The sequence below is a fragment of the Brienomyrus brachyistius genome, chromosome 21 (genome assembly GCF_023856365.1).
Source record: "Brienomyrus brachyistius isolate T26 chromosome 21, BBRACH_0.4, whole genome shotgun sequence".
Taxonomy (NCBI): Eukaryota; Metazoa; Chordata; class Actinopteri; order Osteoglossiformes; family Mormyridae; genus Brienomyrus; species Brienomyrus brachyistius.
Window position 1 is genome coordinate 2187414 of NC_064553.1, and position 25374 is coordinate 2212787.

General features: G+C 49.6%; 1 long non-coding RNA gene across 1 annotated transcript; it reads left to right on the forward strand.

Annotated features, from left to right (window-relative positions):
• The first annotated feature begins 266 nt into the window (after nucleotides 1–266).
• Nucleotides 267–6551, forward strand: LOC125717176 (uncharacterized). Its single transcript, XR_007384490.1, has 3 exons — nucleotides 267–599; nucleotides 683–787; nucleotides 6418–6551. It is a non-coding gene; the product is annotated as an uncharacterized LOC125717176 (long non-coding RNA).
• Nucleotides 6552–25374: the final 18823 nt, after the last annotated feature.

The window sequence follows — 25374 nt, forward strand, 5'->3', positions numbered from 1 at the left end:
AGTGCGGTTACAGGGGAATGTTCTGTTTCAGGGTAAGACACCCTGGAGGACCTTTCAGAACGGATCCGGTGAGCTCATATTCATAATGACTACCCAAATTTCTGAGAACCAAATACGAACCGGGACACTTAGCACATGCCGGTTACTCCTGAGGGAATGGAGCACTGAGGTCTCAGTGTCCAGCGGTTACTGCCCTCTGGAGCTTGCTTAAAGAATTGCTATTTTCAGCATTTGCTGCAGGAATTGATGGACTCTTCCATGTAAGTCAATTAAAGAAAGAAGCGTCGAAATTCCTGTATAAACCTGGGGCCATTTCCCACATCCATGGGCTGGAAGACCTTTCTTCCGAAATACGATCGGAATGAAGCCATGAGTAAGAGCACCGGGTCACACCACCATGACTAGCAGGCAAAGCCTTCTCCTGCTTTCCACAGGAACAAGTCGGCACACACGGACATCATTTGAGGTTGTGTTGGACAGGAAGTGCATCCTGCAGGCCTCTTTTTCCCAGAACAAACAACCTTGAGTAAACAGCGTCTTTACTGGGGGGTTGGCAACTACCTTTAACATGCTGAGGTTTGTCCTGCCATTAAAGAGATGTGAGTATACATTTTATGGAAACTATTCAGTGTATGATGCCAGTATATATTGCATGACGTGCATTTTTTTGGGCTATTTCCAGTCAGCAGGCTGAACAAGCTGATGGTGTCGGGTGATTCAGGGGCTTACCCAACAATGGGAGTGACGCAGCAAGTCACGATAAACAAGATAAGGATAGACCTTACAGGTGGGACCGGCTGTTCCGTCTCTCCATTAAGGCGCCACATTACTTCAGTCAGTTTGCTAGGCAACCAGCCTCACAAGACCTGCGCATACGGGGCAGGCTGAAAGGCGCAATGCCCGGGGTCACAGTAGCGGCAGACTGTTCCTCCCACAATGCACCTGGGGGTACCCTCTCAGCTCAGACGCTTAAGCACACACACCAGCCATCTGTATGGAGAACATCTTAAACATAAATTTTCCATGTTAAACGAGTGCCACAGTCAGGCTTCATTAGTGGCGACTTTAACCGAATCGTCTGCGTCCATTCAATTGAAAACACACAGTGTGGGGATCTCATAGTGAGTATTATTCTGAGATTACATGATGCGGCCATTGTAGCCATGAACGTGGGTGTATTTAACCTTCTATACACCAGGCTGGGCCAGTTAAGCAGATCTTTGTGACATATTTATAGAAGTTGGCGTGCTGGGTTTTCTGTGGACAGACACGTATTCCTGGGTAGTGGGATATGATTTAGACCCTTGCAATATTTTTTAGGACTTTGCAATGTAGGACTATTGTGTTTTCACACCCCGATTGTGTGGTACCTTTGCTATATTAGGAAAAAAAACACAAAATGCCTTCTATCACATCAAAGCAGGTCGGTGCCGAACGTTTATTTTGCAGGACAAATCGTCCAGGCAGCCTTTTTCTGGACTAGATGTTTAAAAAAAGAACAAAATTAATCCCTTACTACATCCATGGGTGGAAACAAAAAAAAATGTTGTTTTATGGAGAAACGCGTGTTACTTTTGCTGAAAAATCTTTGCGGATAAAAAGAAGCAAATCACAGGATGCATTTGACAGTCTGGCTGCATTCAGGAGGTAGAGAATTGCCCCTCTGGCAGCCCATCACCCAGTGGTCCAGTTCTGGAACCAGAATTTTCCAGATTGTTTCTCCACAGCATGACTATGGACCGATTACTTACACTGTGCCTTTTACCAGTGTGGGTCAGAGGAGGGAAGGTGGACGCCCGCTTTCTGCTGAATCACCGTGTGTTTGTCTCACAGTGTAGAGAGTTCCGTGCTGGACCAGGTGACTTCAAGAAAAAAAGAAAATTCACGCAACCACACTGCCTGCATCACATTTTGGGTGGGTTTACGTCTAACAAGAATAACAACCAAAGACTTGTTTAAAAGCGGCCTGTCTGCCGCTGAGAGTTCCGGCAGTGAATCAGCCTTTGCTATTCTTCCTTACCAGCGCACAGGAGGAGCCTGAACATTAACAGTAATTAATGGCTTCAGAATACGCATTCCTGGGAAGGATTTACGCAGAACCAGGTTGCCCCAGTTCACATGCGCCACATGCTAGAATAGGGACTGTGACTCACCCTAAGCTTCACTAAGCAGACAGTTACTCAAAAAGCACAATGGCGGGATTGTGTCTTGTCTATTACAACTCCTGGCACTGCAGGTGTCACAGGTCATGAGCAAAAATAAGTTGCAAATCAAACTGCAGATACGCACCCCAGTCTTTGGGAGGACACACCCTCTGTGTCTCTGGGTTAAGGTCAATGGGCCTACAGTGGCACTGACTAAGAGAGTCCCAGGGCCAGGCTGAAGGTAACAACGCCTTACGCCTTATGCAGAAAAGCCCAGAGACCCCAAGAAGAGCCACATAACTTCTCAGCTTTTAAACTATATTTTTCTATCCTATGTCCATGTTTCCGCATGTCATAGATGTTTGGAGTCTATTCCAGAGGCCATAGGCACAAAGCAGGAAACAACCCAGGATGGGCACAAGACAGGGGACAACCCAGGATGGGGCGCAAGACAGGGGACAACCCAGGATGGGGCGCAAGACAGGGAACAACCCAGGATGGAGCGCAAGATAGAGAACAACCCAGGATGGAGCGCAAGATAGGGAACAACCCAGGATGGGGCACAAGACAGGGAACAACCCAGGATGGGGCGCAAGACAGGGAACAACCCAGGATGGGGCACAAGGCAGGAAACAACCCAGGATGGGGCACAAGACAGGGAACAACCCAGGATGGGGCACAAGACAGGGAACAACCCAGGATGGGGCACAAGACAGGGAACAACCCAGGATGGGGCACAAGACAGGGAACAACCCAGGATAGGGTGCAAGACAGGGAACAACCCAGGATAGGGCGCAAGACAGGGAACAACCCAGGATGGAGCGCAAGATAGAGAACAACCCAGGATGGGGCACAAGACAGGGAACAACCCAGGATGGGGTGCAACATACACCATTCACACACACAGGCACACCTATGGACAGTTTGGTAACTCCATTTAGCCTCAGCTTGTTTTTGGACCCCCCCCCCGACATGGATTATCTGGTCATCCCAGAGAATATTACATGGGAATTGTCCAGCAAAGCCCCAGTGAGTCAGGGTTGGCTGCCTACGTTTGTGCGCAGTTCATTTAAAGGTTAAATACCCTGTAAATGGGGCATCGGGAACGATGGAAGTCATTCGTGCCAAGTCTCTGCAAGGCAGGGCCTTATAAACTGCACTCTGTTTGAATTACATAACTCTTTAACAGTGTAAGCTGTCAATGGGCACAGGTTCTCATTTGTCAATTTTATTTTGCAATCAATTATTCAACTGTAGGATACCCTTGAATAAAAATATCCCTGGGTTTATTGTGACATGCATCTTCCTGGACCATCTCAGTATGGCCACTCCTGCAGCCCTGCAAACCCACTACCGTAGAGAGCTACCCGCCGTGTGACTATTTATATTTAACATATCATGCAAATTTCAGCAATGAGAATCGGGCCAATCACAGGCCAGAATCACGAGAAATGGCATCAGGCCTCACGGATCACCGCAGACTGTTGGGGACTATAGCTTCCTCCGTAATGCAGGCCGTGGGCAGCAGGCCATTTCTCTTAGAACGACATGTGATTTTTAAACGGATTTCACAGAAAAAAAATCCGAAGCAATTATCAGTTTCTGAATCTAAAAGGATTCATATTGATACGTTTAAAAAGCAGAACAAATGAGCCTGGATTTGGGCACCAAAGCAGGAGTCTCTGGTTAGCCTGAGCAGCTGAACATTCCAAGCAAAGGAACTCAGGACGGGGGATGGCAGAGGGGTGAGGAAACGGCTCAGGCCTGAATGCATGGAGGTGTGAGGCAGCAGCTCCTCCCATTGAGTCAGCAAGTATGACTGTACAGACACAAGCTGACCATCTTTCCAAATGGCATCGGTAACCAAGGCCATCAAACCAGTGAGCGGTTAGCTTTGACAACCACGAGAGAAGGACAATCCTGTGCTGGTCATATGCACACGCAACAAACTCACAAAAAAATGTGAGGCGCAACCTTTGAACACTGTCAAATTCACGATAACAGCAGCTACCAAGCAGGGCAGTCATGTTAACAGTTAACGAGAGTAAGAAATAGGTGCTGAGTAAGGATCACGCTGGCAGAGGTGCATGCCTGGAAATCACTCCTTCAGGGGACACGGGCAAAGATGATTTATGTGGGGTAAAAGCTCACATGAACGATGAGTCAAACTGACTTCCAGGAAGCTGAGTAAATTGTGGCGGGGAAAACTGCGACTTGAATAAAATACATAAAATTATTATGACAAAAATACTAAATTTGACTTTGTCTTTAATGCAAAGCATACTGGTTTCCCTTGATATGAAATATCAAGCACCAGTCACGTCTCACCTGTGTGTCCATAGTAGTTGTACTTGTGAAGGCTAGGAACAGCCACTGTTAAAATAAACACACTCCTGCAAGTCGACAAAAAGCCGCACGTTCTTTCATTTCTCCGTTTTCCATCCCAGCCAATCCAGGGCAGGACCTCTTTGGATGAGATGCCACATGCACAAAAGGGAATTTGTAGACATACGGAGTCATGTGATCCATGTGACGCAAACACACCAATGAGAAGAACCTCAGAGTTCATGTCCAGTGTAGGAATGTGGGATCAGAGAGCTTCCACGGACTGGCTGGGGGTCCTGACCCTCTCAACGGTGCCGTAGGCTAAGGTCGGACGTCTTCATTTCAGTGCTAATTGACAGCTGCGCTTCCTATACCCATCTTACAAACTTTACTGCCACCGTTAACCACTGGACTTTTGACTTCCCCAGGTGAGCTTCTACATGAAATCTCAGCTGACGTCCTCCTAAAGCCAGATGTCATACTTTTATTGCCGTCAACTGACTCATTCACCCTTGGTGAAATTGTGTTTTCATTTAATGAGCGATTATATTGCAGCATCGTCAGGACTCCTTAAGAACAATAACTCAAGAGAAAAAAAAGACAGAATAATGCATCTAAAGCTGGTCATAAAACAGACAGGACAAGAGCACGCTTGTTCCCATACAGCGATGACGGAAAGCAGCGATAATGGGACCTAGGGACACAATGGCCGACTTTGTACCAGATGTGGGCTAGAGAGTGAACTGAATGTGACGGCGCCGGTTTGCGTATTTTCGTTGCGTGCCTCAACCTCGACCGGCATGCAAATTGTTTCTAGTCTGCTGACCTTTCCTGAAGATGTCTGGAAAGACAAGGCCTTCACCTTGGAAGGATAGGTGGCTTACATTGTATTCAGACATAATACTTCTCACTGGGGCAACACAGGAGAATCATTTATTTACTTCAAAACAGCTGAGCAAGGTTGTGCGTTACTGCCAAACCCTACAGGAGGCACGAAGGGCAGGGGAGAGGCCACTGGGGTGCAGAGCTACAAAAGGCACTGCTAAAGTCAGTCCTCACTCCAGCCGAAATAATCTGGCTAAGCGAAACCTGAAACAGGCATGACGCAAGTGCAAAGTCACAGTACTCTGTTTACATCTCTTAACACGGTATGAGTATTGTTTGGTGAACCGGGGGTGTGTGACAGAGAGCGTCACTCTTCTTGGGTGGAGATGGGTGAGCTATCTGCTGGAGAAATATATTCTTGCGACACTCCTAAGATCCGCAGCCAACAGTTGTTCCAGTATTCCCAGAATGCACCAGGACAGCAACAGAGACCAGTACATAAGGAGGACTGACTGTGCATTATACTGAGAGTGCATTATAAATTTGGTTTGTTACATAATAATATGAGCTTCCTATTACAGGTCTGTTTTGGTTCCTATATCCACCACTTTTTGTCGATACTCTCCTTAACAACAACAACAAACAAATTTATTTTTATATAGCGCATTATCACAACATTACATTGTCTCAAAGCGCTTTACAGTATCCTCACCCAAAGCCCCCAGTGAGTAAACCATAGGCGACAGTGGCAAGGAAAAACTCCCTAGAAGGAAGAAATCTTGAGAGGGACCAGACTCAAAGGGGGAGCCCATCCTCCAGGGGCCGGCAGGGAGAGTCAAATAGAGAGATGGTTAAGTGCCAGAGATGGGCCAAGTCACATTGTCCCCAATAAGATTTGGACAAGGTCACAAAAGGTCACAAAGTTCTTAGGAAATACTGTGTACATCCAGCATCCATTTCTTTCACCGTTCAGAAGTTTCATATGAGCAGCTCGTCAATTTATAAGCCTGGGAAAGACACACCTGCCTCTTACGTTTGTCCCTGACGGGAACCACAGGGCTCCTCGCTGAATCAGAGTACTGTGTTGTACAGCCTCCACATCTTGTTGTGTTCTCGCCCCCAGTAGGAGCTGGTGAGCTGGCACGGGCACGGCACCAGAACTGGTTGATCGGCTTTTCCAAGGCAACTGACTCCCATCTCTGTGCCTATAGTGGCTCAACTAATAACACCCAGCTGGTACAGGCTGATCTAACTGAGCTGTTTGACTTTAAAATAAGGTCCTGTGTGCATGCGTCTGTAAATAAAGACATGTGTGTAAATATACATAGATGTCTTACTGTCTGTCGATTCTTGACTGCTAACATGTATCTCTGTGCTTTCTGAGCTCTGCCTGGCTAACCTTGGCTTATCTAAGCTCAACCTGGCTAAGCTCAGCCTGGCCTATCTAAGCTTGGCCTGGCTTATCTAAGCTCTGTCTGCACCCATTCTCTGACCCCTGGTGATAGAGGAGTGGAACTGCCAGCATTTTAATGCAAAAAAAACAAGATATAAATGGACTTAACTGTCGTACATTGAGGACCATCCTTGTTTTGCAGCATATTTTAAAGCAGGTATGTGGTATCACTTTCCTTTTTCATTGTAATTTCTGGATAATACAAGCGTCTCTTGGCCGTGTGAACTTGCGCAGGTTAGACCCTCTGTGTCTGAGAACAAAAGCTCGGCCATCTGAGCCCTGGCTTCAGCAGAATGGTCACATCTCCTTGGGGCCCTTCAGTGAGGCCCTTAAGCTCCCGAAATGCTGCAGGGGCCCCGGGTAAATGTCTGATCTGTGTCAGATATGGAAAAGAGAAGCATTCTAATGTACCTGTGCAAATGTCAAATGAAACATCACTCCACGCACCTGCCAATCAACCCATACATCCATCCTCTTGCTGCTTTGGGTCACCGGGGGCGACTCGAGCCTGTATCCATGGAGCCAGTACCATAAAATGATGCCTGTTATATTTAACACACCAAGAAGCTAAGAACAGTGAGTACAGAGGCCTCTCCAGCTCTGTAGCTCTCGCAGTTACTCTCATGTTGCTAATTACAACCAGCGACACAGTGAGCAGCGGCTGGACACGCAGTTACATGAGCAGGAAGATTCCCAGGAACAGCCGGCCCCGAGTGCCAAAGGCGGAAACATACAGCAAGCCGAGGTGCCTGGATGCACAATCCGCAACCGGCGCCAATTTCTGAATGTTTACTAAGTGTTCTGTTTTTCATTGTCACTGTCGCGGGAAACACAGGGACTCTCTGGACGGGATCCCGGTTCCTCGCAGGACAGACTCACACAAGGAGCAATTCAGAGGCATTAAAACATGTTTGTTTGTTTTTTTTTTTTAAATAGAACAGAACAGAATAGAACAAAACAGAACAGGACAGAATAGAATAGTGACACTTCATTCATCCACACGAGGGAAATTGCCTGAATTGCAACCTCGCCTTCGTCTGGGTGCGACACACATGCAGACGGCAGCATGCTTGGGGGTGACAGCACCAGGTTGGCCCGTGTCCAGCACCCCGGGAGCAATTGGGGCTAAGGGCCCGGCTCAGGGACCCAACAGCACTGTTGGCCTCGAAATCCGAACCAGTAACCATCTGATCACAGACAGAACCTGCTGAGCCACACACCGACCCCGAAGGTCAGGCATCTTACGGAACCAGGAGTGGGACTCGAACCCACAGCACGAACCTGCTGGGCCACACACCTATCATTCTTTAGATCGGTGTTTCTCAGGGACCCTCAAACGGTCCCCATTTTTACTCATTCCTAGTTCCAGCTTGGGAGCTGAGAGGCAGCAAAAATGTGAACTGTCTGGCAGGGAGCTGGGAGGGAGCAAAAACCTGGACCGTCTGGGGTCTCCAAGGACCGGATTGAGAAATGCTGCTCTAGGTAAATTCATGTGCACTGTAGCTAAGAAAACTTTAGATCTTGGGTCACAATCAGAAAGAAACTGCATCTCCTCATTAGATTTCCTAAAGAAGCCAGACGCCTACACAGCTGTCCTGGGGAAAGTACATGGTTACCCCCCCCCCCTTTTTTTTTTACTGAACAGAGCTTAGATGCAAATAAACATTAAAGGAAAGTCAGATAGGTGTCAAGAACAAGGATGAAGTTGACATATATAATTAATAATTCTGACCAATTTTTGCCAAGATCCACAAATTTGATACAGGAATAGGCTCAGGGAAAACATCTGGGATCTGGCCCAGCAGGGATGGCCCCCCGAGGGCACAGCGCACGGCCTGCCCCCAGACGGCTCTCCCTTTCCTGCAGATGACACAGAGCTGTCACAGCTCGAAAAAGCTCCGTGCTCCGACTGCTGCTGCGAGTCTGAAGCCTGCGTTTTTTTTTTGGTGGAGTTTTCCAAAGCCATTGAATCCATCATGCGTCTTTTTTCTCCATTTCATCTCCTCACGTTCTTATTTCAGTGGAGCCTTAGTTACAAAGAATATATTCCTGCCCAAAGTTACCTAAAGAGCCAGAATTCCACGACCGCACATAACCGTATAGCAGTACCCCTCCCCGGGAAACTCGAGTTTCAACTGTTCGCAAGTTTGAGATTTTAACGGTATCGGACAAACGTTCAGCTCTACTGGAGGCCGGATCGGAATAACCATATGTTTAGTTGTCTGCCGTAATTTATATGGTTTCAAAGAATGCATAACTATTTTCCAAAGAGAGAGAACACCACATGCTTATTGTGACAAAATGATTGAACGCACAACTAAAACAAACTTGATATAAACAAATAAGGAAAGATAAATGTCACGCCAGGCTGTCAGTGCAGCCCACTATAAATCTGCGGCGGTTTAATGAACAATAATCATATGATAAAAAGATCGTATTATAGATTGGATCAGCGTATACAGATTAACATATTACCAATTCACTCAGAATGATTTCAAAATATCTAATTATACAGGCATTTTAAAAACACAAGATGCCATGCATTCTATGCTAAATATAACAGCAGTCCAGATGTGCTTTATATAGTTCATACACAAAGATTTTAAAAACTTTACACTGTGATTTATTAATAGGTGAACCGCATTAAAGCACCTTGTCTTGTTCATTTGGATTCTGAAGCCTGTGAATTTGAGGTGCAGAGAGATTTACTGTCGAGAGGTTTTACTGTCGCAGAGTATTAGTGTGTGCAGGAGAGAATTCTGTCTTGATGCCTTGAAGAAGGTGGGCAGGTTCTGCTTAAAGCCGCCGGCAGCGTTTCCATTCGGATCACATGCTCGCAGGAGGTGAGCCTTTTCAAATCAGAGAAAAGGATGGAAAAATAAATGCTGCCTCTTGGTCTCCTCTGCTCATCTTGTTTTTGTGGAAGTCTGAGGTCTGTGGTGAACTGAAATCATGCAGATTATTTAGATGTCAGCTGACTTGTTTCTCAATATTCTAAATGCATTTTTTGACAGCTGTGAGTGTTGTAATAATTACCCACTGCCAGTGTTACATTGATTTTCTCCTCCTCATTACAGCTCTCAAACTTCTGCTCAAATGTAGTAGAATGTTGCAAACACGTCTCACCTTATGTCATTATCTCTGCACACGTAATTCACCATTCATTTAACACGTAATTCAACAATAATTCAGCAGGTATCAGAACACAGGCCCAAGCACCTTCTGGACAGGCACCAGAACGGACAGCCGTGTGGCCTGGAGTATGGGAGGGTCAAAGGTCACAGAGCGACGACTCAGTTCAGCGCTGAGCGTCTGGCTTACTCCACAAGCAATGTGATCTGACTCACCTTTTGCGATGTGAGGAATGGCATACATCATGGTGTTTCTGAGAAGGAATAAAATATCACAACGACGAGAGACAGGACTTACCGTAGTTAGTCCAAAACCATGTTGCCACAATCCAAAGATGCAAGATATTCGAGTTGGACACAAAGCAGAAGAAGGTAAACAGAGTAAATATAGGATTCAGCGTGACAGCGACCTAATCATGTAATGTAAACATGCCAGCCTTTCAGGCCGATTTAAGGGCGACGGATGTGACCTGTGTCTGCCTGCCCGTGACAGTAACTCTCAGTAACAGCAAACTGCATGCATGACAAGCAATAATGAGGTGAAGTCAGCAGTCTGATTACAGCACCAATTCCATTAACTGACGGTATTGTTACTCAGAGTCGCCGCGCAACTGCTTTACTTTACGATGCATAATGTATTTAAATGAGTATTTATCTATGAGAAAAGCACCTCATTTCAGTTACAGATGAAACGCTGAGAATACAGGGTGCAGATGGGCGAGTTTATGAATTTTACTCCGTTTCAACAGAAAAGACCAAGGAGGACGTCTGTCAGGCATAGGGGGTGAGGCAGTACCTCGCCTGCCAAAGCGGCCCTTGAAGTCGGCCGCGCCTGATGCTGGTGACGTGCTGCAGGGTGGGGCCTGTACCGTCACACTGTTACTCTTGCTGTCAGGCCAGTCGCACTCGAATGTGACAGAATTTAACCTTTCTGTCACGTTACTCCCATCCTCTTTGTGACTCTGGCCAGGACAGCATCTTAATGCAAAAGCGGCACAGAAACACTCCCGCTCTATTAATGCGAGAACGCAAAGTCTCGGTGTAACCGAACCGAATATAGCGTCGACCTCCCTGGGCACAGAGGAAGGAAATGAACACGAGGCCCTCAGAGGACGAGAGCGATCGGAGCCTGGATCTCATCCAGGGTTTGATCGGACAGTCAGCTTTTGTTGCCGAACAGCAGGCCTTGGTCCCTGGTCTCGGACGGCTCTCCCCCGTGTCCCAGTTCCTACAGTGCTCACCTTCCCGTCCACCCAGTGCCCCTTTGTCACAGCGCCCCCAGCGCCCCCCACAGGTAATTAGCCTGTACCTCTGACACGAGTCACGTTTTGCTGGTTGATGGTTGGGAACAGGTGTCTGCAGTTTACCTGGAAATTAGCTGGAGAGCTGAATAAGGCGCGTTTGAGCAGGATGGGTCACCGGGACCAGAACCGGGCCACCCTGCATTACACAGTCAGGTGGGTGGACTGTGGACTCCGTCCAAAACCACGCCCCCCCGGGCCGGGGCCTGGCTCCAGGCGGGGAAGTAGGTCCAACATGGGCAAACAGAACCAGAACATCAGAACAAGCCCTGAGCACGGATGAGGCCACAGCCTGCACTCACAAGCCCAGAGGGCAGTGGTGGCATTTGGGGGGGGGGGGGGGGGGGGGCTGATTATGGCGAAACAGGGTGATCACATGACAGGAGACCAGCAACAGCATCTATTTCATGGCATGAAGGAGAGCAAAAGTAGGTTTGTTTCAACCATGACCGGGATAAGCGGTTAGATGGTTGGATGGATGGATGGATGGATGGATGGATGGATGGATGGATGGATGGATGGATATAGATAGATGGTTGGATGGATGGATGGATGGACGGACGGATGGACAGATGGATATAGATAGATGGTTGGATGGACGGACGGACGGATGGACAGATGGATATACAGATAGATGATGGATGGATGGATGGATGGATGAATGGATGGATGGAAAACCTCGAAATGGGCTCTTCTGCTAAATAAGCAGAGTGGCACCATGGTACCAGGTGAGCAGAGTGTTCTGGAACGTCGTGTTAGCTGTGGAGGGAGGACGACATCACCCTCGAAAATCACAAGACACATGCGGGGGGGGGGGGGGGGGGGGTTGGGCATCATCGGCAGTGTATCCAGTGTCAACAGCAGGATGACGCCGTCCACATGGGTCAATGCGGCCTTTGATGTGCATGGGGGGAGGTCGTCCCCCTCTTCCTTAGGTTGGCAGCTGACCCCCCCCCCCCCCCATGTGACATCGCCAGAGCAGCAGCAAAGGGGCAGCAGCCCAGTACTTGTAGGGAGATGGGGCACAGTGCTGCCCAGCTGGACTGACAGCTAACAGGAAGCACAGAGCCGTGTGGAGGACGGAGCCGATTCCCGGCCCAAACCCCTGGGCTCCGCTTTCACAACTCTGTGTAGCGTTCGGCCCCCTGTCCGTGTCGCACTGCCCTGGCACCCAGCCCGGGGGTGTCCCCTGGCCTCCAGCTCACGTAGCCCTGACTCATCAAGCCGCATTTCATTACACATGGATGAATGGAGTAAACATTAAAAAAAAAACACAAGTGGTTAGACTTTGTTATAAAGCCCAAAGCTGCAGAGTCATATACGTAACATATGTTGTTTAATTATTCTTTTTCCATATAAGAACTAAGCCATGAACATAACACAACATTTGTGGCTTTTTAATAGCTAATGTGTGCTACCCCTGTATTCCAGGCATGGCTGTTAATACCTGCAATGTGTCCAAAATCAGCCTGTTACAGGAACAGGGAAGATTTAACCCAGCATGGTGGGCGGGGTCACCAGACTGACCAATAAGAGGTGACTGAAGCACACAGGAGCCCCGCCCACAATGGCTTCCTAGTGTTACATTGCGCTGGAAAGAGACTGTGGCTAATTGTGCATCTGATATATGGTGAATGTGGGTGAATATCAGCCAGGAAATATCAAGCAGGGTTTGGTGGCCAGGGATCTGTATGGAGGAGAGGGGGGGGGGGGGGGGGGGTCAGATGAGACCATAGTGGGCTGGTCTGTATCTCCAAGAGCCGCACAGACCGTGAGCGAGGAAGATGTACCAGTTTTAATGTGGTTCACATTGTTAGTTCAGGCGAGCAAATCCATGACCCCCCCCCCCACACATCCCCCACGCCACCACCACACCAAGGTTCTCACACTGAGGGCCCTGATGGCGAGGGTGGGGGGGGGGGAATCAGGATAGTACAGCTTCGACACAAGGACAGCTCGAGCCGCTGTCTGAACACTGTGTCCTCCTTACAGAGACCCAGATTAAAAATGAGCGTGAAAGGGGAGGGAAGCGGGGGCTTCTGAACAAAGGGAGGGGGAGAGAGAGTGAGAGCGAGCCAATTATATAAGGAGAGATCCCTCCCTGAGCCACTCAGGATGCAGATCACAGACTCCCATCAGCTTACTCCGGCAGGCTGAGAGAACATACCGCCTGCTCCACGAAACAGAGCCCTCCGGCAGCGCGGTACACTTCACAGGAGTCATTCCCCGGCCTGCTCCCCCCGTTTGGTAGAAGGTCCAGGGGCCTAATTACGGGAGATGCATGAACTTGTCAGCGAAGGAGAGAGGTGATCCTGGCAGTGCCAGTGCCGGGCGAGGTCTGCACTGCAATCGCCACTTTCACTTTCCCTGTTAAAAAGCATCCTTTGGTCCGGCTGTCCTCCGCGGCTTCTCCGCAGTGCTGAGAGCTGGGGAGGGGGATCTGCTCCTCAGAGTCTGAAGGGGGCCCAGCTTCACTGCCGCCAGACCGAATCTATCCGAGCAAATCAGTGCCACCCGACACCGCGCCCTTAAGCCGAGAGCGGAATGGGAACTCGGCATAAAGACAGACACACACCAGGCTAAGGAACAAACACCCAAAGACACGATGTAAAGCTAAAAAACAAAAACCAAGACTGGCAGGATCTGGAGCAAACCAGCCCCTGAAGCCCCGCCCCCCATCCCCATCCTCTGGCTCCTCCCTCAGCTCCGGGGTCTGGGCTGTCAGGCTCCCCGATTCCCAGGCCTGCCGCACGGCTTCCAGCTCTTCCGGCTTTTCCGGCCAGCCAGCCCGGATTGACCCGCCCGTCGCCCCTGATGCATGCCGGGGCCTGGGGATCCTTCCCGCTCAGCTCGCCCCCCCCGTCGGCAAAGCCAGCTTTTCTTCCCGCTTTTCGCATGATCGCCAAGGTTGGCGGGAGGCTGCAGCGGATGCTGACTGGTTCCCTGGCGACCGCGCCATGTACAGTGGTCCGGAAACGACTGCTGCAACTGTCACTCTGTGGTGCTTGGAGATCATGAATAGTCAGAGTTTACTCAAGGCCAAATCAGGGCCCCGGGGGAGAGTCTCAGTCACGTTTTTACCATGGTAAGCAGAAATGGTTACACCGTATGGTTGTGTTTTAAGCCACGCAATGCAACAGACACTGTTTACACTGTGACACGGTCACCCCAGAGCATTGTGGGTAATAAGAGCTTTTCCTTCACTGCCGCAATTTGAAGGAGTGTGGACCAAGAGATGCACAAAGAAGCTCCCACAGGCGAGAACAACCAATCTGCGGCTCGCATTCGACCCCCCCCTCGGCTCCTGTGCCCCCACTGAGCCGCGTGCCACACTGAGGCGTGGACACCATGCAGTTCCATTCCAGGGGTTGGATTCCAGTGGATTCAAATGTTATTTTGATGCAAGACTTTGCAGCAATGATGCACTGCGATACATGTAGGAATGTTCCGGGGCTTTCCAGGCCATACTTTCATTTTCAGGGATCACAGACATAGAAAGGGTGCCATTAAAGACAGGCCTGTGTTTGATGTAAAACCAGTCTGAGATGTGTGTGCATGGTATGAATCTGGTCTGAGACAGGTATGTGTGGTGTGAGACCAGTGTAAGACCAATGGGTGTGGTGTGACGCTGGTATGTGTGGTGTGATACCAAAGTGCCTGGTGTGAGACCAGTGTCAGGCCAATGTGTATGGTGTAAAACTGGAGTGAAACCAGTGTGTGTGGTGTGAGGAGATGAGGCTGACTGCTGGCTGCTGGCTTTCTCTCTGTCAGGGAGAGTCTGCAGGGTGTCCTGCCCTGCCATGCACACCTGCTATGCTCAGACATTCGAGTTTTAACCCCCAGTCGCAGGTCTTGGGAAAAGCCGTTTCTTTTTCCTGGCAGTGGAGGGTGCCCCTGGCCCGTGGCCTGCCCCCCAGCGGGTAGCCCCTGCACTCTGAAAGATCCAAACCCGCCTTGAAGGAGGCGAGCGTGAGACAAACTCTGCGGCCAAGTTCCCCTCCTAAAATTTCCAGTGATTTCATTATGACATAAAACCACAGCATCACAAAATTTAACCGATATTAATCTACGTCAATCATTCACCATTAATAAGAACGGGTTTCCAGTTCAGATTAGCAGTAAATCATATGGACTCGAAAGTGATTATGCAATAAAAATATCAAGTTAAATGGCAAGAAGCCAAGAGAGGGAATGAAACAGCCCCCCGGACCGTGCACCCCGTAAGGAGCGGAATGTTCCCGGGACGAGTCGGAGCGCACATTCGCTGGAAAGGCCAGGCTCAACTTGCCTGTACAGGAATCAAATTGCAGTGGGCAAATCTTTTTTTCCTGTGATGTTTCACACAATGTTTTTTGCGCCAAGCCAGTGCCAACACATTTGAACTTGGGTTTTATATTTCACAGACCACGCCCCCCTCATTTGCAGAGAGACACGCAAGTCCAGTAAGCTGATTTGACGAGGATTACGGCCCTGTGTTAACGCACAGCACTCCACAGGCACCCAGAAAGGGACTCCAGAAAGAGCCCTTGAGAAAATACCGGATCTTTGTGGACTAGAAACTTGAAAGAAAGAGGAAGTTCAGCGAGGAACAGAGACTCAGGACGGCGAGAATGGGCCGGTCTGATGGGGGTGTGGGGCTGTAGCTCCAGGGAGTTACGTAATTCCTCCAGGAGTCCCCAGCTCCAGAACGGAACACGTTGTACCAGGGCGACACAATAACCCTTTTGGAGGGAGAATCCTAGTGGAAATCGAGACCTATGGCCTTAATTATAAGCAGAAAGCGTATTGTGGACAGCCGGGGTTACTGAATACATACTGGAGGACATTCAAAGGGAAGGACTTGTTTGGTTTGAATGAAAAGACAAGCTCACATAATAGCTGACCCTCTACAGCAGGACTATGATTTCCACAGACAGCTTTAAATCCTCCGGCCAGGGCTGCCCACTGAGATATGCAACCTACCCAAGGCAAATGCAACCCACGTGTTGCTTGCAGGGGTCCCCAAAGCCGTTTCCTTGCTGACCTGATCTCAGACCTGATCTTGGCTGCATGCTTTATGCAGGGTTTACTGCCTGCCTCGGCTCTTTGTTAGAAGATCATCTTCCTGTTGCCCAAAGCCAAAAAGACGTTCAGAACATTCCAGAGGCCTGAGGGACTGGGCATTCTGGGGCACAGTGTGAGGACATCACCACAAGGGCAGCGAAAACCCGTTTTCGGTTAGTTAACCGGAGATCACCAGACAGGGCAAATATCGCACCAGCTGGGCGGATCAGCCAAGGGTGAACGTGGGCGGGGGGCCGCGTGGGTGCCAGGCAGTTTACGTCACGTCCCTCGTAAAGCGCACTGCTCTGCCCCTGCACTCCCAGCTGAAGAGTTACAGCACAGTGTGCAACCAAGGCGGGACACTTCCAGATAAATCGAGGGGGGGGCTCATCCCCAGCAGCCATAAAGTTCTGAGAAAAGCCTGACTCAGGCCGCTGCTGCCACAACAAAGCCAGAATGTCGCGTTTACTGGCCTGCCAACCCTAAATCACCTGCTATACAGCAGCCTTCACAGTGGAAAGGTCACCCACAATTTGCCCGGGTTCGAGAGTGCGCGCCCAGATGTTCAATCGCCTGCCGTTATAGAACGACTACTGTGCACATTACAAGCAGCGTTGTGTGCTATGGTTTAAAACAATGACATAAGTCAATCTGAGAGACCTGAATGGATGAGACAGGAATCCTCGATACGCCACACGCCCAATGCCAGTTTCTGCCAGCATGCAGGACCCACCCTTCGCCTGCTGGCGGCACACGGCCCACGTCTGACCTGCGACCCCGCCGGCAGATCCTGCTCTGCGACCCCGTGTGACTGGCACATGTCCAGCATCCTGACTACCAAACACGACACCGCACTCTGAGTGCTGAGGCGTCGTCCACAGGATGACAAAAGTGTGGATGTGGCTTTAATAAGAGAGGTTCTCCTGTCACACCTCCCTCCACCTACAGAAAAGCCTGGAAACTTCCGGAAATATGCCCTCGATAATTGAACGCATCTTAAATATCACCATGCCCATCGCCGCTGAAGGGACCTTTCAGTTTCCCACAGAAGGTCCTCCAGAGTCCCTTTGTACCCAACACGTCTCAGTTTCATACCCGTCCAGAAGTACGGGTCACCTCTGCCAGCTGCCCCCCCCCCCTCCCCCCACGGCCAGAACATGATCAACCGTCCACAACAGAGAATAAAGTACGCAGACAAAACGGAACCCACGAAAATGAACCTCTAAATTGGTCCCAATCCGGTCCTCAGGGACGCATTTTCAGTCCATGTTTTTGCTCCCTCCGAGCCCCGTGCCAGACATTGAGCTGGGAGGGAGCAAAAACCTGGACTGTCTGTGGGTCCCCAAGGAGCGGACTGGGAAACACTGCTCTGAATGCACACGGTGCAGCCGCCTGATCCTGGGAAAATGCATGGCAGAGCCCAGGGGATTTACCTCCCCGCTGGATCAGGTCACGCTCTTTGGTTGGAGAGCTACACTCATTCGAAGAACGGGACAAAGACAGGGGGGCTCAGGGACAGGTCTCCCAGCACAGGTCCGCAGAGCGAGCTTGAGATGACTTAATATTCCCAGAGTTTATCAGCCAAGGGAAAATGTGTACAAATTCAGGGAGAACTGCAGTAGTGGAGCGGTAACAGTGATGTCGATATGCTTCGAGCACCGTGAAACCTCCACGTGCAACTCGCAAATGTGACCGGCAAGCTGTACGTTTTCGCAATAGACTGGCGACATCAGAGTATTTTAGCTCTGTGTACCTGCTGCAACCTCATCGGACTCCCATGCTTGGCTCTGAAATTCCCAGCAAATGTTCTGTACATGGAAACATCCATTCATCAATCCATCCATTTTATATCCCCAATTGTCCTGTGCAGGGTCCTGAGGATCCAGAATCTATGGTCACGGGGCAGGAAACAAGCCAGGATGGGGCACCAAGCCGTCACAGGGTACACGCACACACGCAGCCACACTTACGGGCAGTGTGGTAGCTCCAATTAACCTCTGCATGTTTTTGGACTGGGGGGGGGGCCCATGACAACAAGGGGAGACCATGTAATCTCCACACACAGAACTCTAGAGGGGACCTGTACACCAGAGGTGTGAGGCGACTATGCTGAGCACGGCACCTTATTGTGCCCTGTTCTAGGAAACGCATAGTTCTCAGAGATGTTCTGGAAGAACCATTTCTTTCGCTTTTGCTTTGGTGGACCTGACATACTAGAATGTGCTCATGCCAGTAACTGCTTTTCTACACTTAGGCATGTTGTTTTGACATGGCTTACATGCCAACATGCCAACGGAACTGTGAACTTTCACTTGCACTTCTGCAATGAGAGGCTGAAACATGCAAAGACAGGAAGGTAAGACAGTTAAAGAGAAAGAGAAAGAAAGATGATCTCACACGAAGACACACGGCATCTCCGGCTGCTGGTTCATCGCTCTTCTGTAAAGCTTTTCGCAAAATTGAAAAATAATCCGATTACCCTCCGAAACATTCCATTTAAAATCTTCACATTTAATTTTCGTCATGTAGAGGTACAAGTGTAACACAGTTTTAAAATGTGATAATTATCCAATGACATGGTACTGCATTTATAAGCATCACAAATCCAGCAGGTGAGGTTTCAGGGGAGACTCGGACATCAGCAGCATAGATCCCTGCTTCGGGACCCATAATTTTCTCCTGTTTAAGCAGCAGAATTTGTTTCACAAAGCGCTTCACCTGGACGGCCTCAGAGGCCACGCTTGCCCCCAGGAAACCCGCACCCCGTCCCTGAACCACCGTGCTTTGGATCTCACATGCTAATCTCCAGTAAAGGTCACAGAGCAGAGAAGGTCACAGTTGGGGGGAGCGGGGGGAGGCATCCAGACTTTGAAATCATATCTATGTGGGGACTCTCCATTAACTTCTATGGGGAAAACCGTAATCCCAACATCACGATCTTAACTCCCACGTAACTTTCATTTTTTGATTGCATTCACAGATCTTTGTGGGAACCTGACAAATAACATCAAAATAACAGGTTTTTATCACATTGTGGGGGGATATTTGGTCCCCACAATGTAATATAAACCTAATACACACACACACATGCCCACTCCTCCTCTGCCGGTGTTGGTAAGGTCATACACTCCAAGGACAGGGCTGCACATCCTGGCACTCGCCTTACCGCTCAGTCTTATCTGCTTCATGGCCGGGCCAGTCTGTTCCCAGGGATGCAGAAACACAAAACCTGAGAGCGATGTAACCGTATCACATCACACTGGCTCCAGGGGCCCCAACCAGCTGGGCCACACAATGGAAATGCTGTCCAGCGGCCCCCGGGCACATAAAGCACAATTATTCTGTGCTGGCAAGGCAACAGTTTGTTCTAGTGGACAGACAGGGCCTCTGTATCCGCGGCTCGTTACGGTCGCCGCGGCCGCCCAGCTTCCATCGCGGGCTTTAGAAATAGTGTGGGAAAGCCCCCCCCCTTTCATCTGCCTCAGGAGACCCCGCGGACAGGGACCCCAGCCCCCGCTCACTCAACTGAGAGCAAACAGACCCCCTGCCCCGGGGACGTGGATGGGTCTGACATGAGCACGTGGGGGACACGCCGACGTGTGCAGGGGGTGGGGGGGTCACACAGACACACACGAGTTCCGCCACACATGGCGTAGCGTAACCTACACAGGGTTCGGCTTTTCTGACCACAACTGTCTATCAAAGAAGCAGAAATCACTTGTGTTTTCCTCATTTATTTACAAACCATCTAAAACAATTATAATAATGTCGAAAGCACGTCATCTGTCTTCCATCTGCTTATCCTGGCCTGGGTCACAGAGGACAGTAGGTATATATATATATGTGTGTGTGTGTGTGTGTGTGTTTGATACATAATAAGTGCAACAAGTATATTTGTGGTTGGGTTGTACAGACCTCTGCTGGTCGCTGGCGGTACTGCACATTGTTTACCAGTCGGCTCCAGTTCAAGTACGCTGTGAGGATACCGGGTATAGGAATTAAAAGACACTGCATTGGTCTCTTACAATGTGACTAGAGCTGTCACATAAACGGGATCACCGCGTTCCCCATTTCAGCCGCTTGGCACATTGGGATAAAAGTCATCCAAAAAGCCGGCAGACCTGAATGGTTCCACCAAGGGAAATGTATGAGAGTTAGATAAACTGCTATTCTCCCACAGTCAATCACCATAATCTCAGAACTGGTGAACTATTTAAATACAATTTCAAATCTATAGTCAATGCAGTTGATTTATCTGAGGAAAACAATTCTGTCCATGGGACCTTCAGGTGAGACAAAAATGAAGTTCTTGCTCAATTCCTTGAAAGTAGGTCAGGATGAAAAGCGGAATGTTATGGATTATCGGAGCCTGAAAGGAAGCCCACACACTGGAGAGAGCCTCCCGTCCTTTACGCCACTGGCAGGCTCCATTATCTCCTGGGTGACATGGCCTATTTAGCGCTGAAAAGGGCAAGATTCACTTCAGAGACATTGCCTCTTCGCGATGGGCAATGCGATTTCCATTGAGAGCACTGGTGAAAAGCTTGAAAGGAGGATTACGTAACGATCGCCAAGGATCCCACAAGATGGAGAGGTCCGGTTGCACAGGAGGTTTTTTTTAACAGGACTTTGGTATTGTGGGTTTCACGGACTCCTGCAGCCTGGGTCTGACCGAGAAGTGCATGCTGGGTACGTCAGTGCTGCTGAAGCAGTGAGGTGCTTCGTTCTGCTTGGAAGGATGGCGCTGCCCTGCAGTCAGGACACCTGCCCCTGCTTAGGGCGATTATTCACTGCACAAAGTACGGTACGTTCGCTTTTCCATTGACTGTCGATTGGTTATGCAAACAGCCTGCCGCTGAAATACAAAATACAACCGGCATCGTTTGAAACACACAGCGATCAAAGAAACAAAGTAAAAAGTGGCAGAAACAAAAATATAAAAAAGTAAAATGGAAGGATGGACAAAGGAGGAAACCAGGCTTTAATCGCCATTTGGTCGGATGGACAGATCCAGCGGGATTTGGATGCACGACTCGAAATGAAAAAGTATTTGCCGTAATAGCAAGCGGCTTGGAAGAAATGGGGCAGACGCGAAACACCGAACAATGTCGCTTGAAAATAAAAAAAACTTAAGCAGGACTACAGGAAAGTAAAGGATCATAATAACATGTTTGAATTCAGCGAAAGAAATACCGCTCCTTGTGATGATGTCAGTCAGGGGCGGTCACTGATGATGTAATTTGGCACCGGTACCAGTTTTTATGCCAGTGGAAAACCGACACAAAAGTACCATACTTTTGGTACTATATAGAAGTACCGAAAGTACCGAAAGTACGGTACCTGGTGCGGTGTAAAAGCGCCCTTAGTCACTTTGGTGCCACTGCCCATCCTAGTGTAGTGATTGTTTGTGGCCAGCAGGGGGCCCGACACAGACAGACGGTGCAAGAGGTGATAAAGAGGACCGCTGCCCCGGTTCACGCCTGGTGGTCCCCTCCAAGTCGCAACATGGCCGCCCTCGACATCCTCCCCAGGTCGCAACATGGCCGCCCTCGCCCTCCTCTCCAGGTCGCAACATGGCCGCCCTCGCCCTCCTCTCCAGGTCGCAACATGGCCGCCCTCGCCCTCCTCTCCAGGTCGCAACATGGCCGCCCTCGCCCTCCCCTCCAGGTCTCAACATGGCCGCCCTCGCCCTCCCCTCCAGGTCGCAAGATGGCCACCCACGCCATCCTCTCCAGGGCTGAACATGGCCGCCCACGCCGTCCTCTCCAGTGCTAAACATGGCCGCCCTCGCCCTCCCCTCCAGGTCGCAAGATGGCCACCCTCGCCCTGCTCTCCAGGTCTCAACATGGCCACCCTCGCCCTCTCTCCAGGTCTCAACATGGCCGCCCTCGCCCTCCCCTCCAGGCCGCAAGATGGCCACCCACGCCATCCTCTCCAGGGCTGAACATGGCCGCCCACGCCGTCCTCTCCAGTGCTAAACATGGCCGCCCTCGCCCTCCTCTTCAAGGCTGAACAATCCTCTTGCCACTGACCCATTTACCTCAAATGAGCTGAAGTAGGCCGCAGTTGCATAACGGCTCTCAGTTCACTCACAACTCAAACTCTTCACCTTAGATGGCTCAGAAGCCCTCTCTCCCAATCCTCATAACACTCATGCTTGCTATGGGGGGCGGGTCTCCCTCACGGGCCCTCAGCCACCCCTCCTCACATGTATGCATGTCATGCCTATAATGCTGCATATGGCTTGGGGGCTGCTTATCCTCAGCTTCGGAGTCTGAGCCCTGCCTGCAGTTACAGGACCTGACCAGTGGGGGGCATGCAAATCACAGCCTTCGAGGTGCCTTTTCCTTCCTGGGAATTTTTGCATGCAGTATGCTGTAAACACTCAGCGTTCTCACACACAACATTCCTTACAGGCTTCTGCACTTTCGTCCTCGGGATAGCTAATGCTTCACTGGCTCAGGGCTCATCGGCCAGGCAGTCCGACCTGCAGCGATTTACGCTCACTGCCCTGAAGGTGTCCTGGGCCAGCAGTGGGTTACTGTACCTGCAGGATAGTGCGCCCTGCTCTCTGTAGAAACTACCTAGAAAAACAAACCAGCCCAAATGACACAGCATTCACATCCCATTCCCGTTAAGTTACGCAACAGTTTCCCAGCTTGGGGCACCGGTTTCTCGGCACTGGGAGCCACAGCACCTGCAGTCAAGGATGATATTGCAGGGTGTGTCACACAGTGTAAAGTGGGCCGCTGCGTAGTCAGAGCACGCAACACGAATCTCACGGACCCGAGCACGGAAAAGGAACCTCGGCATCACGATATGGGTCATTATGTCCTCCGAGTGCCCAATAATCTGCCGGGACTCAGCACATAAGGAAATGCAGGAGCCACATGAGCCAGTGCAGCTTGAGACCACAAGCTGCTCTCCTGTCATCCAGCTGAGATTATATCAGTGAGCGCCCCCATCAGGCCAGACCAGGCAGCAATCACTGCAAGCTGAACAGCTCCAAACGACTTTGCAAAAGCACTGGGGCTGCAGGCCACTGGAGGCCGACCTGCCCTGATATACTGACCTTTACACACTGCCTGCAATGCACATTGCATGTAATGGCATTTGCAAGTTAGACCAGAATAACCACGCACGTGACAAATAAAACTGAGTCCTTGAATCTTTACTTCTCTTAGAAAAATTATGCTTATTGACACAATTCATGTGGAATCCTTTAAGGTTACAACAGGTTCCTGTTGCTTGAATCAGTCCCTCCAGGAGCACGACATCCCTCCTTAATTGCTATGCCACCTACTGACCAGTGAAATATTGTTTTGCGTGTCACAGAAAGGCATGAATCAGCTGTATCATATAGCTAGAGGTTAAAGGGTTCGTATTTTATTGACGCTCCATGAATGCTTTTAGAATAAGATCCGGACACAAACAGGCCTGCATTCCATTACTCTGGCAAAGGTGCTGATGATTCAGGTAAAGACTATGCAGGTGACTATGGAAAGTGGCAGCCCCCGGCGATACTGTCACACCCCACTTTTACAACCGCATTCCTGGGCCCGAGCCTCAGCTGACTTCAAACAGGTTCTCCCGGTGTTTAAAATTCAGAATTGGAGACACATGAAAATCTGAAGATGCCACCTGAGGTTACTCATGCATTGCTAGGGCAGTGAAGCGGCACGCTAGTCTATGCTGTTTACTTTTAAAATGTCATTAGCCGTTTAAAACGCGTGGAACACGCCTGTAAACAAAACCCTACGCGTAAAGGAATGTGTCAGTCGCTGAAAATAATGCCTCATCAAAGCGCCAGCAAGCTTCTTGAACAACATGCTATCATGGCTTTGAAATGCTTTCAAATAATAATGTTGGAATCAATAAGACAAACGCAGCTAGTTTTTACGTACAGCGAAATTAAAAAGAAATTAAATACGCTCAAGAAAAGCTTAAAGGTTAAACAAGTAAATGGTGTGATGCAGAATTTCAAAGCTTCAATTCCACTATAACTGTGTAACTATTTCAGCAAATCCTATCAAATTCTCCTGGCTGGGTCCCCTGATCAGACAGGCATGACGACACACAGCTAAGGGACGAAACTGTCAGAGATAAACTCGGCCTGATCATACACCACATGAAGTAATCTTCTGACAAGTTTATCTTTTATCTTAACTCTGTCTGCTACCTCAAATGCCACTGACGAGGCTGCACCATTCATTTTACCAGCAGTGCTCTGTCTCCCTCTAGCCGTCTAACTTGGAACTACAGGGGGAAAAAAAGAGAAAACATCCATCCATCTATCCATCCAAACGAGGACTGTGGAGGTCTGGAGCCTATGGGTGCAGGGAATAGCTCAGGATGGGGCACAAACCCATTACAGGGCAAACATACCAGTCGCACCTATGAACAATTTCATAACTCCAATTCACTTCAACAATGCACTTGGAAAGTAGAAAAAAATGAGGAGTAACAGACGGAAACCCCAAGATGACACATGAAGCCAAGACTCGAACCCTAGTCACCGGCAACAGCACACACCACTGCACCACAAAACACTTCATTCACTCGCCTATAAGTGTTCATCCACCACAAATGCCATGAAAAACCCCCCGCAATTGGAAGCCCACAACTCGTGTGGCCATCAGACCAAATAGCGACACAAACTCAAGGACCAGGAATAAGGCCTTAGCACCTGCCACCTGGAGCCGCACCACTTCTAACCAATGCTTGTAATTCCTATTGTTCTGGCTCCTCCTGCCCTTTTCCTCCATCACTGTAATTTCCAATGAAACGCTGATCTGTCAGGAGCTGAATAGGTGAGCTGGGTGTTGTAACACTCCCCGAGTGAGAAACGCTGACTGTAAACAGAGAGGTTTCTGCTAACGAAAGGCTCCAGCGTGAAGCTCACTCCAAAGGAGTGTTGGCATGTAAGGAACCAACAGCAGCTGGACATAAATGGCCTCATGCTTTCATAACTTTGCGGGTCTCCAAATGCGCTTTGTCATGCTCTTAATACTCTGCGGGTCTCCAACCACGCTTTGTTATGCTCTTAATACTCTGCGGGTCTCCAAACGCGCTTTGTCATGCTCTTAATACTCTGCGGGTCTCCAAACACGCTTTGTCATGCTCTTAATACTCTGCGGGTCTCCAAAACACGC